Consider the following 14,125-nt stretch of genomic DNA (forward strand, 5'->3'; position numbering starts at 1 on the left):
TGACCTTTCCTCTAGTGTACATGGCTGTTGCCACCTTCCTACAAGCTGTTGCAGTAGACAGGGGTTGCTAGTAAGAGCAGTGAGAGGTTAACCGAATAAATCTGTCAAATACATGCTTTAACTCTGGAAGAGGGAGGGGTTGCCTCTCTCATGTCTGTTAGTGGCAGTGATCTTTGGATGCCTTGATACTGATAACTACAAAATTGTCAGTGATGTTTGGCAAGTGCTATCAAAGAGACATTAGCTTAGCTCTGAGACGAGCTGAATTATGCCTGACAATGAGCTCTATTAGAGAAGGAAACAGGAATAGCTCTAATTGCTTAAGACCAAGTAGTCTGTAACTAGGCTGCACAAAAACATCGCTGAAGACAGTTCATCTCCCTATCACCTGGCAATTACCAATTTCTAAGAGACCAGAAACTAGCTCTGGTTTCCAGCAGACATTCGCTCCTCTGAGCTCAACCAACCAAGTTCCCACTTGGGTTGCTTTTCTAGCGACTGTTTGCTCAGGGCATGTTCAACGAGCTGAGTTTAATTCAAAGCAGCACTTCCATCTCACGAAAAACAACTCTTCCAATTAAGGAAACAGTATGGAAGGAGTGACCATTGCTTTTATAGCTAAAAAGCAAACAGCCTTAAAAATCCAGATGTATTTCTTGATGTCTTATGAGGCATAAAGTTGGTTTTGAGGCTTTTCGCTCCCCTCCTGCTCCCTTCTCATAAGGGATAGTGTTCACTTGTTCCTCTGCTTGCTGGGTGCAGAGATCCTTTAGACAGCACTGGGGTGAACGTGCTTTGGCTGGGACAAGGCAGGTTCTGGGGCTTGGGCAAGGGTGCTGGAGGTGGTGCACGGGCAGCTCGCAAAGCAGGGCAAGCTCCCAGCCCTGGAGCAGGAGCCTTTGCTCCCCAGCTTCTACCAGCATGCTTAACCTCTAGTCTGGAACAGCTCTCAGCCTGAAACATCAGCCTTCAAAGGCTGCCCTGAGCATTCCCTTCCACTTACTCCATCCTTCCCTGTGATGGAGAGATCCTGTGGGTGTGCATGTGAAGCAAGAACAAGGTTTCCCTGGCCAGAGTTTGAGCTCTGCAGCATGCAGAAGGGGGACTGTGGATTTGAAAGATGAGGAGGGATAAAGATTAGATAACCTACTGCGGCATTCTGGCCAGTATGATTCATTTTAAAGCTGTTATATGAAGGGTAATGCATATCATCTACTTAAAGCTCATCCCAGCTCCTCTGGGTTTCTTACACTGGCTCTTCCTAAATAATTCAAGGTGAGGTCTACATTGTTATTCTGGCCTAGCAACAGTTCAGCAGGTACCTGCTCAGCACCATTTCCCCCTTTATAAATTCCAGAAGCCAAATGAGCCAGTCCATCCGCCTGCTCTGACCTGCATCAGGCAGCACAGAGCATCTCTGGGGACTCCTCCACCACAGCCGAAAACCAGTGAAACAACTGGGGCAGCATTGCCATTTACATACAGATGGGAGAGCAACTCGCTCTGGGCTATAAGAGGGCAGAAGTGGGACTCTCTCCTCCAGACTTGCTGGCCCTGCTCACATTATGTGTTCAGCTGGGAATTTCAGGGCTGTGTTTCTCGCCAGGTAATGTGTGTTTTTGCTGCCCTGAGTCTGTTAGAAGAGATACGAGGGGGCCTGGGTTGATGTAGCTGCTCCTCATCAGCCCTGATGCCAGCCCAGAATAATCACAGTGCTGCTGATAAGCTGAGATAAATAAAATGCTTCAAATCGTCTTCAGTTCCTTGAGGCATCACTTCTAAAGCTTTCACCCTCAAGCTGTTCCCCTCCCCTGCTGCCATCAGTTTCCAGACTACCTCTGCCCTGGTACAAATATATTTAGCTGAAAAGAAGCTCTTTACAGACACTTTTCTCTTCTCCTGCCCTCAATTCATAAAGGTTTAGCTCAGGTCAAGAACATTTGACATTTCCCCACTTCATTTCTGTCTGGCTGTCAGCAGCTGTCTCAGCAGTGCCTTCTGGACAGCGTCTGAAATCACCCAGCTCCATCCCTCTCCTTGCTTAAGGACTTCTGAGGTGCAGATCCCGGGGGTGTTAAGTAGTTTCTCAGGTACATAGGAAAAATAGGCTACTTCAGCAATTTCTCCTTTTCAATTCTTGATCTGGTAGATTTTTTTCAGGGGAGAAGGGGATCAGACCAGGCTAGCAAGGCCCTACTGGATAAAACAACAGCAAAAGGGAGACCAGACTGGTTCTTTTGGAGTAGGGAGTCAAAATACAGCTGCAACAACTGACAAGGCTGGGGCTCAACAGGAAAGCTCCTGAGGCCCTCAGGACCATCTAAGGTCAAGGGCTAGCCCAGGGGCACAAACCCAGAAGTCAACAAAAGCCGCAAGCCTGGCCTGTACAACAGGAGACAGCAAACATCCAACCCATGACATAGGCCAGCCATTTAATAACCCAGCCCCAAACTGCCACAGGATTTGGGTAAAGAGGCTGTGCTAAGTCAAGAGGCCCAGACTCATCACAACCTGTGCCCTTCATGTTTCTGGCCTGCATTGCACAACCACATCACCGACACATGCTCCTAGATCACCCTTTGCCTCAATAATGAGCAAAATCAAAATGGACTTAAACCAACCCTCCAGCCTGAGCTCCTGTAGTTAAAAGTCAAGTCTATTTATGCAGGATTAACATTTCCGAAGCCTGCTAAGCTTAAATAAAATGATAGTACTGCCCAGGGTACCTATGGACCTGAGTGAGGCTTGTGCTGAAGAACTGCTATTTAATGAGCTGTTCAAACGTACAACTTGCTTTGTCCCTCTGTGTATATGTAATATTTTTAAAATCACATATTTACAGCACATTGTTTGCTACTGTTCAAGGAAACAAATGATTTGCTTTTAACATAATCGCTATCAGAAGTAAATTATTCAGCGCTCGCTGCTTAGAAGTTAAAAAGGAAGCCTGAATTTCTTTACAGTTTCTTTCTTTTTTATAATAGATATACAAGCTGCAGGGCACACTTTTATGCTCCTGTAGCCAAGATTTTGTAGAATTGACTAATAATCTATTTTGCATATTTATAAACACTTTATCATTTATTAATGGGACATTTCAGGAGTAAATTTATAATCCTGCCACATGATCTCAGCCTTTCATAGAAAAATGGTTGCTCATGTCAAAGAGTTTGAAATTAGAGCTGGCATAACAAAGAAACGAGTGAGAATATCTCATTAGTGAGAAAGCAAACAGGCAAGAGCCTTTTGTGAGAATGAATGCCCACACGCACACAAGACAGCTCAAAAAAACCACGTTAGATGTCAAATACAGAGCACAGCGCTCAAGACATATCAATTCCCTGCTCTGCTTGCAATAAGACCCATACCAAGGTAATGCAGGCCCATATCCACATAAACACTGGCCCAACACACCCTGTGCTCACTCCCCAAATTGCCATTGCTGCACTCAGCCACACAATACCCAAGTATTTCAAACCTAGGGAGTTCAAAGGGAGCACTGATGCCCCTGACAGCAGATACAAAACCAAAGACCAGGCACAGAGCTCCTGTTGCCCCCTCACATCCTGCTCTGCTGGCACTGGAAGGCACAAACCATTCATCCATTATCATACCAAAGCTGAATCTGTCAGACATTCCCCACTATCCAGGCACTTAGAAAAAAAAACAACTATAAGCTCTTTTTTACCTTACCTGTCTCTAGGAAGCCCCTGGAGATCCATCCTCATTGTGAGTGCTGTTTCCTCTGAGCCCTACAAGCTCTTTACCACCAAAACATCTCCCAACCACCTCACACCACCTGCAGTGATTACTCCACTTGTGTCCTTTATAATTTTCTGAGTGGCATCAACCCAACGCCTGCCAGCTACTTTCCTTGCTCAGGACCCTCCTCCAAACCCCAGTCTTCCTCGTTCAGAGGCAGGTGGAGGAGGAAGCTCAGTGAAGAAGACACAAGGTTGTAGACCCAAAACAGCGCTGGCAGCTTGCACAAAGATGTGGTTGCAGGATGAGGGTTTCCAAGTTTTGCAGATTCACCAAATCACAGACCCTTTAAGTGCAAGGCTGCTGAAGCTATGCCCATGCCCACACTGCTTGCCCTGGTGTGCAGGTAGAACATGTGTTTTTTGGAAATAGCACGTCTAGAACTTCACAACATACAGCAAAAACCCTCTGACAGCTTCAGAGGCATTGTGTGTCTTTCCTAGCCCAAGCAGATGCTTTCTCCTGGCTGTTCCAGCCCCAGCACGAGAGCCACTTGCTAATCCTGCTGCCAGGGCAGCATTACCTGGACATTTCACTGTGTGTTTGGGCTCAGCATCCCGGTGTGCTGCACAGCTTTCTGCAAGGCTGAGCCTGCTGCTTGTGCCAAGCCGTGCAGCCCAAGCCCCACAAAGTCCTCGTGGAGCTCCATCTCATAACCAGTGCCTCAGAGCAGGACAGCACCATCCAGTGCCAATCCAGAGGGCTGCAAAACCTTGGGTCAGAAGCTCAGGAACTACACACGGCTCTTTTTGATAGAAGTCTGGCAAGCAGGGGGTGTTGAACGAGGGCTATCTTGGCAAGGGGGAGGTGATTGAAGAGTGTGGCTCACAAAGGCTGGGACAGAGAACTGAGGAGACCCGCTGGGCTCTTCTGCAGCAGGGCAGGCAGCTGGGTGCGGGGTGAGTCCTTCCCAGCCCAGGGAGATGCTGTGCAGTTTGCCCTGCACCGGAGGCATCAAGGGGCTGCTGCTGCTAAGGGGCAAAAGCCTCTGGAAGCTGACGTTTTTGGCACTCATTTTATTTTATTTTTCTGAAAGGAGCTTGGAACATTTGGAGTTTTCTTTGATTTGAATTTCACAGGAAGCCGAGCAAACTGGCTGTGCCTTGCCTGCTGAAGGGAAGAGCAGAAGGAGAGGAGAGAAGGTGAATCGAGCTGCAGTTTGGCGGTGTACCCAAGTGTAGCAGCGTGTCATTTATGTCATTTAATTGTTCCCTGCAACTCAGATAATGTGGAAGACATTAGTAATAATAGCAGCTTCATTATGTTCCTTTTTGATGTGCTATCTAAAAAGCTGAAATCTGAACAAGGACATTAGGAACCCAGCATTTTAGGCTTCCTTTGGCATTTTGTTTTCCTGTAGAACCTGAAAATACTTCAATGAAGCCTATTAAAGCCTAATATAAATGTGTGCAAACAGAGAAAATGCAGAGTACGCGCAGAATACACACAGAATACAAATAATGAGGTTTTAGCAGGTGGGGCTTTGCAGCACTGAAATTTTCCACCCCATTTCTCCGACCCCTCCAAAAAATGCGAGGTCAGAGACCAAGAGCCCTGCTTTGCACTACCCTTATTTAACACGGAGCAAAGCACATCCTAGGCATCCCGTTGGGATTGAGGCAGGAAAGTGCAGGGAACAAGCTCATTTCTGCAGCTCTGGCCATTGCAGAGGTCAGCTCAGACCCTGCCACTAGGCATTTAGCGTGGGCAATACATTAAATATCCTCAGCCTATGGATCCAGCCAGCTCTTTGTCGTGTTTTGTTGGCCGGCTCTCATCATTAGGCGCTGGGAAATGCGGCGTGGCACTTCTGAGCACCCAGGGGGTTTCCAGCCCCGTGTTGAGCAGCCTGCGTTAGGCTTCAGCGAAGTGTGTGCTGACCGCTAGCGAAGGGAAGAGGAAGGGTTCCTGCCAAAAAATCATCTGGCTTAGCCGAGGTGCTGCTGGAGGCCAGGGGAGGCAGGAGCGGATTTACTGCAATGCCAGCGCCTGGGCATTGAGCCCTTGTTTTGTTCTCGCTACATGGATGCTTTGTTTTGCTTCTTTTTTGCCCTCCTGCTGTAATAAAAGGCCAGAAAGATTGGATCTCCACCAATACCGTGTGCAGTCATTCCACTGATTTTAAGAATATTGATGCCTTGTGTACACAAGACATCGATTTTCTTGTCACCCCAGTGCACCAAAGGGAGAACCACTAAAGAGGTGCTCAAATGGCATCAGGGATGGCGGATGGGAGATGCCATGGGGGTGCTGACACAAGATGCTGGGGTTTGTGACCCCCCTTTCTCCCTGGGGATGTCCGCAGCCCACAGTCACTGCTGCTGTGAGTTTTGCTGACACTTGCTGGGAGCACAGGCTCGCTGCCATGGAAGAACTCAAAACAGCAGCAGCCCAGAGTGATGGGAGGTGAGAAAATCCTCTCGCACTTAAGACAACAGGCTCGGCTGAGATTCACAGTTCACCGAGATACAGTGTAAGCGATGACCTACATTCATACACGAGGCACGGGACCCAAAATTAAACAAGGTGTGATGGAGCAGAAGAGGTGCATGGTGCCCAGCCGGGTTCTGCAGCCGGGCCTGAGCCTGGCCCTTGGTGCTGGATCAGTCCTGCACGATGGGTGCTGGTCCTGAATCAAACCGAGGTGCCTGACCTGTCTCTCACCAGCTGATAATGAGAGGAAAACAGCCAAAAATACAGCTCCCCCTGGGCAGCCCCTGCAAGCTGGTGATGGGAAGTGTCACCAGGAGTGGTGGCTTTCCCATATCTTGTCTATATAAAATTTTCTCTTTCCTTTTTCCCTCTCTTTTCACCATATGCCTCTTCCTTCAGACTATTTTATCTTTTCCCTCTTGTTTTGCTTCTAGAAGGGGTTACTTATCAATTGTCTAGCAGTGTTTTAAATGTCCTCCCAAGCCTGGGGAACGTAGCAGGTGTGTGAAGGCTTTTCCCTTTTCCCTATGGGCAAAATCCAGCTGCTATTATTCATATTTTCTCAAGACTAAAGATATTCTGGGTATTGAGGTAACATGATGGATGGAGCGAAGATAAAGACCGAAGGGATCAGTGGAATTGGCACTTTGATAAAAAAAAAAAAAAAAAGGATAAAGCATATGAAACACTGCATATTCCTTTATTCACGAAAAGCACCTGCCAGAGGTTTTTTTTTTTTTTTTTCTTTCCCCACCCTGTTCAAAATAGTAGAAAGATAGAAAGAATAGAAAGATAGCAGAAATGTTAAAATTCCTTTTGTTATCTATCCTTCTCCATGCAGCACCTGCCTGTGCACGGCCATGCCCTCCCTCCCCAAAGAGCCCAGCAAAGCAGGGCATCCATCCGCCTGTGTGTATTCTCGATTCAACCTGAAGCTAGGAAACATCAGCACCGGCAAAGGGGGCTTGCTTGGAGCTGTGAATCTGGGTCACGCCGAAGATTAGTGACCTACATTCCCAGGTTCAGAACTGCAGGCTGAAGTTGGAGTCGCCGAGCCCTGCGAGCGCCCCTGAGACGGGGGAACCAGCCCGGAGGGTGCGGGGTGGGGATGGAGATGGCCTGAGCCAGCTTGCACGCACCCAGAGACCCAAACCGGGTCATAAAAGGATTTGGAAAGACCCCAAATTCAGCTTGCTTGCCTCTTTGTTGGTTCTTTATGTTTCATATAAGGTCATCCTCTAGTTAATCTGCATGTTTCAGCGGGCACCTCCTAGCACCTCTTACCCCTCCATGTCTTACAGCCTTGAAATGAGACCTGGGCACGGGCTCAGACCCAGGAGCTGCGGCTGAGACCCTCAGAGGCACACGAGGAGGCTCTCAAGCATCTGGAGCTGCTTGCTCTTGTCCTCCCGGGTGCCTTTGCTGCCAGAGAGGCTGAGCGCTGCATTCCAGGTCGAGGAGGATATGTGCTAACTGCACAAACACTTGGGCGGCAGCTTTGTGCAGTTTTAGCCCTTTCTGTTCAGCAATACAGAGCCTGCTGCTTCCTCTGTGCAACCTGCATCTTCTCATCAGTCTTTTTGGCGTGTGGAATTGGCTAAGCATTAGCAGGGGAGCAAGCGTTAGGCACCCTCTTCACCTGTCTTGACATTAACTAAAGAATTATTGGTATAATAAACATTTTACCTTGCTTTCTTGCTAAGCCTCAGCGCAGAACGTTTTGCAGAGCTCGAGTGCAAATCTGGACCCTGTGGCTTTTGTCAAAATACCGAATGCCGAGTTCCCGCTCGCCTCCCTCCCGATGTCGTTAATGATAACAATCATCCCCCCACAGCTCCTAATCCTCTTTGCAAAATGCTCGGTGAGTGCTGGGCTGAGTCTCCTCTGCCCTGCACGTTCTGCAGGCGTTTGTGCTAACACAACACGGCCACGGAAACCACCTGGTGGGGCTCGTAACTCTGCCTGCAGCCTGTATGCAATGGGATATCCCATGCAAAGAGCAGGGTGACCTGCAGGAGGAAAGTCCCAGAGCAGGGACATCTCTTCGGTGCCTACCTCAAAGACTTATATTTTATGTTAACACCTGCAAAGTCTAGCCCAGTTGTTTTGTTAAAAACCCACCCGAGCAAACGGACCCTGCTGGGGATTAACCTGCCCCCCTGCCTGAGATACCGGTTTAGTTTTTCCATCTATCTCCTCTCGATGTGCAGGTGTTAAGTCTCAGCTCATTTCACGTTCCTCTTTAAAACCACCTCCGAAGTGATGGGTCCCCTCAGACCAATACTGAAGCAATGATTGCAGCATCCCTGGGACAGCCTCCGTGATGGGCACAGATTAATCAAGCGTCAGTTATAGAGCACATCCAACCTCGCAGGAGAATGGCGGGACCTCGAGTGCTCCCTGGTATAACAGTGAGCTCTTATTTAATGTTCTCCAGTAATTTATCTCCAAGAGCTTTAACAAGGTGGGCTATTGTTGTTCTCCTCCTTTGGAAAATGAAGGAGTGCAGCGGAGATGCGAAATTACCCTCAAGTTCACACGAGCTTTAAGGCCTGTCTCGGAGAATCAGGAAAAAAAAATCCCATTAAGTATATATTTTTGATGAAATTTTCAATTTCAAAAGTACTTCAGATTTGCCATAGGAGCAGTGAGATTTTGGCAGATATTTTTCACTGGAAAAATGGAAAAAAAAAAAAAAAAGAAAATCATATCAATCATACCAAGATGACCCAAGCTACATGTTTAGGGCAGGTTTACCTAACCTGCGAGGTGCTTCGTGGGCCCATAGGAAATCCTGGAGGAGCACAAGGGCACGGCACATCCAGGCTGTGATGGCAGGGGAGCGTTTCAGCAACGTGCTGAACGCTGGCCGGGCTGAAAGCTTTTAAGCCTTTCTAAATCACACTTTTTCTAAATGCTTTCCTTTTGTGCCGTTTCTCTTCTGCGAAAATTGTGGCTTTCATCTTCGTTCCCAAGGAAAGCAAATACCAAGGCAGTGCAGGGCTCTGCAGGGGGAAAGGCTCTTTCCCTGTCTGGTGAGTAGGATGGGATGAGAACAGCGAAGGCATGTGCGCACTGATTTCCCTGCTCACAGATTCCCTCCCTCCTGCAACAAGTCTGTGCTCTTAGGGTTGAGTAAATTTGTGTCCTGCCTCAGAGTTTTGATCTGTCTGCATTCAGCTTTATGGTAAATATCGAGGTTTCCACAAGGAAACAGCTTCTCCTTGTGGTCTCCTCGCTAGTCCGGGTCCTTTGGTGCCACATTTCCACCTTTCTCCCTCCTGGTTTATTACCGTGAGCCCGCTGCAAGACTTCATTCTTTTTTCATGAAATGTCTTGCAGTCCATTTACCAGCACATTGTGAAATCTAAGCATTAATAATTAAAGCTACAGCTGTCAAAATAAATGGCTGAGGTCCGTTTTGGCAGTGTTATGAAATATTATCCCCCCCTGTGCCGAGGAGGGGGGCGTTTTTCTGTAGCGCCTGCCCGCCCGCAGCTAGGAGGCTGGCAGTGCCCTGTAATCAGCGATGAGTTTCCCAGTCATTAGCTCAAATTAGAGCGGCCGTGATGACAAGTGGGACGGCAGCTCCAGCTCCTAATGGCCAGGGAATGTGCAGGCTGACCCTTCTGCCGAGCGGAGCAGAATGGGTCATTTTGCCCCCATTTCGGGAAAGAGGCAGAGACCAGTTGCATAATGCTGTGTTTGGTGCCAGCACGGGGAGAGCTCTGCGGGTATTTCATGTGGCTCCCTGCCTGCGAACAACACTGAAATTCATCCCACGTGGGCATCTGTGCCCCATCTGCCCCGAGGTCCTCGTGCTCTCCATCAGCTCCAGCCAGCATCCTCCTGGTGCCAGCTGTGGTCTCTCCTCCCAGAAATAAAGCAACGAGACTGAGCTCTGAAAACCTCCCGAATCTCGGGTTCCTCTCCCAGCCATCGGGCTAACCCAGAGGAGGTTTTTCCACCCGGTTCCTTACTGTGAAGGTGCTGACCCAGAGCTGCAAGCTGTGGTGCAGATGAAAGAAAGTTACGGCTGAGAGTGGGCTGTGAGCTGTGGGGAACAGCCAAGCTCCGTGGGGACGGGGAAGAGCAGTGCTGGGAGCTCACACAACGTATTTTCCACCAGTCATATGGTATGTGGGGTTTTTGAAGTCACAGCTCTTGAACTCGGGATTATTTGAGCTGCTCCACTTTCATTAATACAACAAAAGCTGCGCGCTTCTAGCCCTCGTGGTTACAGGGGAAAGGCTTGAAAAAAGACCCCGAGAAGCAGAGAAAAATAACACAATTAAAAATAGATGGCATACAGAAAGATCCCCACAGGTATTGTTCTGAAATAATTCCCTGATTTGGGGGGAAGGTTGAGCTCGGGGGTTACCAGCTCCGGAGCTTGCTCTCCCTTCCCAGCAGAGAAAAATGTCCCCAAGCCCTGCCACTAGCTCACTGTCTGCTCTGCCCTGAGTCACTTAAACCACCCCAAAGGCCGTACATGAGCCCTTGGCGACCCGGCTTGCAGAAACTCAGGACACCTGCCTGTGCTGAATACTGAGCTGCATCTCCAAGTGCTGGGCTTTAGCTGTGGAAACACCGGCGAAGCCTCCACGCCTCTGTTCCCTTTATCTGTGAAGTGAAGATAATGGCCTTGGCACGTCGTCACAAGTGCTCCGAGCCCTTCATCAGAGAGGGGGACGGATGTTTTGCTGAGATCCTCGGGCGTTTGGAAGCGCAAGTCCCAGCGAAAATCAGTTTGCAATTAGTCTTAGATAATTCTCTGAATGTTTTTCTCCCCGTGTCTCCCTGCTGGAGTGCTCTTCTCTCGCATGTAGAATTTTCCTCCTCTCGAGAGCAGGGGCAAGGAGGTTTGCAAAGGTTTTTCCTGGCTCCCACCCAAGCTGCTAAGGAAGGGCCATGGGGTTCACCCTGGTCTTCTGGTGGCTCCTCAGCCCTTGCAGAGGTGATGTCTTGGTGCCGCCAACCTCCTGGTAGACACTGCTGGCTTCTGGCCCGTGAGCATCCCAAATAACTGCTGCGCTCAGATTTCTTTCCCTTCCAGTATGTGTTGGTGCCCTTTGGGTGGCTCTGGGATGCCGCCTCCCCTGGGACTTGTTAAAGTGCTTCATCAGTGCCCGTCTCCCTCTGCAGGGATGACCTTTAACTCATCTCTGCTGTTGCTACCTGACTCGGATCACCTCAGAAGAAAGGTTGCCATGGTGATTTCATATTCAGCTCAGCCAAAAAATCCCGGCTTCTGTATCTTATTAAACGCTCCCTTTCAAGGACCCTACGTGTGGACATCCAAGGCCAGGGGTTGCCTGCACTCGCTGTGGCCCCGAGCGTGGTCACCAGGAGCTTCCCCACCAGCCAGCTCTTCGCTGCCCCTCCGCTGGGCCCAGGAGGATTTTCTATTATTTTTTTCCCACGTTCAGGTAAAAGCTCGGGGTTTCAAGCCATTAGTATTGCTATGAAAACACTTCTCTGCAAAATGTCAATCAGCCTTTTCGAGGGGATTTTTCACAGCTCTAATCTAAACTGCACTGTCAAATGTCAGGAGTGGATGTTTAATGAGGATCAGTTGGAAGCCCTAATTGGATGGGTATTCAACGGCTTCTTTTTTATTTTTTTTAGTTGTTGTTTTATCCTCGGGACTCTGTTTTCACAGAGTTTCTTGTTAAATTTTAGAAGCTAATCTCCATTTAAACTGCAGGCTCAGTGAGCCCTGGTCCTCGGGGGCTGCTTGGAGCCACGGCTGCTGTGGGCTTTCATTGAATTCACCTGGAAGGCAGAGCGAAAACCCACCCAGGATGTTTCTGCCTGAACAATGAGGACCATTTGGGGGTTTCGGTAGTCTGTTTCCTGCAAAAGGCTGGCTAAATGGACAAACGGGAAAATGTCAGGTCTGAAGGCAGCCAGGTGGTGGGGTGCCTGGTGGGCTCTGGTCCCTTCTATAACCAAGACTCACCCCAGACTCATGCAACCCCTTTAAAACAGCCAGAGACGGTGCCTGCGTGCCCTGCAGCATCCTCTCCGGGCCTCATTACCTCCCATGGCCACGCTTCTTCCATCAGAGGCAACAGGTGCTGTGGAAAACAGTTTCGAGACATCTGCCACCAGCACAAAACGCTCCGTGCTCTGTCATCTGGGAAACTGAGACCCCTCTGAGCCGTTTCCAGACTGTCCCAGCCCACACCCTGCCTGGTGGCCGAGCTCCCTGACATCTCCGTGCCTCCACAGACATCCCCTGCACTTCTTTGTCTCGTGCAGCACGTGCTTCCTAACAGGAAAACCTTTCCGACACGGCTCATTTTTCCATATGAGCTCAGTGTCCTAAACGCCTCCGTTAAAACAATTGTTCTTTGATTTTCTTCCCCCCCTCAAAAAAAAAAAAATAAAAAATTATAGCAGATGATTATTAAAGCATCCTGTTTTCCTACAGACATGCTTTTATTGCATTTTTAATTAAAACCTCGGGAGGACCATAAAAGACATATCACAGATGCAAATGTTTCCATACCCTGTTCCACATTAAGGCCATAAATAACTCAGCGCCCCTGCAGCTCCTCCTCTCTGCCCCCATTGCCCTGCAGCACCCGCAGAGGTCCGTGTTTCTACCAGATCCTTGGATAGGAAACAAAAATTATTCCAGCACACATGTAACACCTTCTCTCCACCCCTAATTGCATTTCATTTATCACATGCAGTTACCAAAACGACTGACTTCTTCCAAAAATAAACCACGGGATGTTTCAAGCTGCCTGGCTTCTCCAGCGGTTCTCAGCCAAGGAATTTGTGGCCTCCTGCTCTTTCTGGAAAGCCTGGGAGCACACCTGTGTGCCTGTAAATCTGCCCTTTATTCCATAAAGTCACCAGAAAAATGCCATGAACCCTGTGCTGAAGGCAGGTGAGACCCACAGGTCACAAACCATAACGTCTGCCCTGTCATTTCTGGGCGTTTGTTACGGTGCCTTAAGTCAGCAGCCTCAACAGCTCCCCTGGTCTCCAGCCAGGAGTAAAAGCGCTGAAGGAAATCAGGCCGCAGTCGTTTCCCCAAACCACAGAGCTAACATGCATGGTAATTAATTTCTTTAGCGCAGAGAGGTTTTCCTCACCGCTGTGAACTCTCCCAGGCACTGCCACAGCAGCTCATCCCCTTGGCAGCCAGACGGCCATCCCACGGCTTTCCTCAACGTGTCCCACGCAATTTGGCAGAAAAATCCAGCAGAAATTTTCCAGCACGGTGCCTGAAATGGAGCTGCCGAGGTCCAGCCTTTGAGGAGACCTTCTGAGGTGGCGGATGAAAGTATGGTGCCACTGGGCTTGGTGGATGCCTCTTATTGACTTCATCTTGAGTCCCATCACACACCAGCTTCTCGATGCAAGGACGGACAATGCATAATAGGATCTAGAGGCTTTGGGTGCTCATAATCTGTTTAAAAGAAAACAAACAAACCATAAGCCCAGGGCTTGTGGTTAATATGGACCTTGTGGGAATGAAGTCAATTTGTTCTGCAGTTGTCTTAGTGACGGAGCAACTTCAAGCGTCCTTTCTCCAGCTTTCTTACGTTTGTCGTTGAAGGTTTCCTAAATTATGCTTGCAAGTGTCTAAATCTGATCACAGATGGAGCATAAATGCCACGTTATGAATTCGAAGGACACAGCTTACTTTCCGGGGAATAATACGTTGCAGCAATTTGATCCAGAATAACGGAGACGGTTTTTGTTTTGTTTTCTTTTCACCATGCTTCCTTCAAAGCTCCCATCCACAACACAACATTCGCCCACCCCCGTAACTAACTCATTATTTTACAGCAAGTGAAATGAAACCGGAGACAAATGACTGTTGTTTAGTGCCATTAGTTTCAATGGCTTTACACAATATTTGAGTCATTGGCTCGCCTCTTGCTTTGGAGGAAGCCCAAATCTGGATGAA

Source organism: Aythya ferina (genome assembly GCF_964211825.1).
Source record: "Aythya ferina genome assembly, chromosome: 11".
NCBI lineage: Eukaryota > Metazoa > Chordata > Aves > Anseriformes > Anatidae > Aythya > Aythya ferina.